The following is a 2,300-nucleotide window of genomic DNA, read 5'->3' as shown; positions in this document are numbered from 1 at the left end:
AACCCGGACCACACCACAAAAGGAGGTGATCCATATTCATGAAAAATCCAAACACCATCATATTGGAAATTTTGACTTCAGCCCCCCAAACGAACAAAAATGGGGAAATTTTTGGGTGACTTCTATATACTCAAGCCCTAACTTTCTAGCCCAATGGTTCCTGGGTTCATAAATTCAAATGCCATGGAACAGCTAGTCACTGTTCCCACGAGAGGAGAAAATATACTAGATCTCATTATCACAAACATGGGGACAAAATGCTCCACACGGAAGTATATCCCTCATTGGTGAGATCTGATCATAAACTAATCTCACTGGAAATCCACATCCGCCCCACCCCTAACAAAAAGACCACAGTGAAGAACTTCTCTAAAGCAAACTTCACACTACTCAAGACTGGTGTGGTATCCTTCAAGGCCCCTGAGCCAGTGGAAACCACAACCCAAGCTGCGGAAGCCCTTACAAATGCCTTCTATGAACACCTCCAGGACTGCATGGATCAGGCAATCCCAAATAAAACCAAGACTCTTTCCACAAAGGGCAAACGTCCAGTCTGGTGGACCCCAGCCATTAACAAACTTTACAATAAGAGGAGAAAGCTATTACATGATAGAACAAAATCCATAAAAAGGAAGTCACCCCTGATCATTATTAGTAAAAAAAATACAAGCACTCATAAAATCAACTAAGGCCAATTTTGAGCGAAAAATTGCCATGTATTCAAAGGACAATCATAAGGCCTTTTTCAACTATGTTAGGAACCTGGGTGGAAACTCCCAGATATGCTCAGAATTAGTCCAAAATGATACAAAAATCACTGAACCCACAGACATTGCCAACATACTGGCAGACAGGTTCAGTGCAAACTTCACCCCTCTCCCCTAAAGGAGAGATAACTATCCCAGCGGAGTGTAGCCTCCCAGACATCTCAAATGCGCAGGTGAAAGCTGCTCTCTCTAAAGCTAAAAACACAGCATCAATGGGACCGGATGGTGTCCCCGGCTGTGTGCTACACGAGCTAAATGAGGAATTAAACCCGCACATAAGGCAGCTATTTAATCTCAGCCTTACCACAGGATATGTGCCCAAAGAGTGGCGTACGGCAACTGTGGTCCCACTCCACAAAGGCGGTCCCTCTACGGACCCTGGTAATTACCGCCCCATAAGCTTAACAAGTCTAGTCTGCAAAGCTATGGAGAGGATCATAATGGAGCTCAAAAACAAAGATATAGGGGACTTGCAGACATTGGACCCGACCCAGTTTGGCTTCGTCAAGGGCAGATCATGCCTTTTGAACTTGGTCGACTTCTTCGAAACAGTCACCAAGGCCATTGATGAGGGAAAGGCAGTCCATACAGCCTACCTTGACCTTGCAAAGGCTTTCGACAATACCCCACTCGGATATTGTAGAAAAACTTACCAGCTTAAATGTAAACCCATATGTCACAAGATGGGTTGCAAACTGGCTTAAGGACAGAACCCACAGGGTTAGAGTTGCTGGCGCTATGTCAGACTCCAAGCCGGTCACAAGTGGTGTCCCACAGGACTCTGTCCTTGGTCCCCTATTGTTTGGCATCTACTTCTCAGAAGTACAGGCCAACATGGGAGGACTTTGGCTGACAAAGTTTGCAGACGACTGCAAACTGGGCGCCATAGTGGAAAGTGCATCGGACACAGATATCCTTCAGAAGGGACTCACGGAAACAGATAGCTGGTGCCAGAGCCATGGCCTGAAGTTAAACGCCAAAAAATGTATAGTCATACCCTTCGGGAAAAACAAGGTAACCCCAAGCTGCCATATAGGTGCAATCCACTAAGCACAGAAGAGGTTATCAGGGACCTGGGGACCCAGGTTGACAGTGGCCTTTCTTTTAACACTCACGTTGCCAAAGTGATTAGAAAGACCTTCTACATTGCCCACCTGATCATGAAGGGATTCACATCCAGATCTAGTGAGGTCATTGTTCCCCTGTACTCTTCACTTATCAGACCAATGATAGAGTACAATGCCCCATTCGGGATGCATCTCACCAGACATCTGCAGCAATTGGAGAGACCCCAAAAGTTCCTCAACAAAAGGATAAAGGGACTCCAAAATCTGTCATATGCTGCCAGATTGAAGAAACTCCAGCTCTATTCAGTCGCATACTGTCTGCTCAGAGGTGACATGTGCCTGACATACAAGGCCATGTCCAACCCGGAATTAATGGACATGCTCCACCTCAAAAAAATCCAAACCCACCAAAACCACTAGAGCTAGCGACTTAAACCTTAGCACGGATATAAATAGGACGTGCTGG

At 45.8% G+C, this 2,300-nt stretch overlaps 1 protein-coding gene across 1 annotated transcript in view; it reads right to left on the bottom strand.

Annotated features, from left to right (window-relative positions):
* DHX15 (DEAH-box helicase 15) overlaps window positions 1-2,300 on the bottom strand; it is a 1,215,680-nt gene that overhangs the window by 446,027 nt on the left and 767,353 nt on the right. The window lies entirely within an intron of this gene.

The sequence above is a fragment of the Protopterus annectens genome, chromosome 2.part1, assembly GCF_019279795.1.
Source record: "Protopterus annectens isolate FY-2018-M chromosome 2.part1, PAN1.0, whole genome shotgun sequence".
Lineage (NCBI taxonomy): Eukaryota > Metazoa > Chordata > Ceratodontiformes > Protopteridae > Protopterus > Protopterus annectens.
The sequence above is the reverse complement of the archived record's forward strand: the minus strand, read 5'-3'. Positions and strand labels throughout refer to the sequence as shown.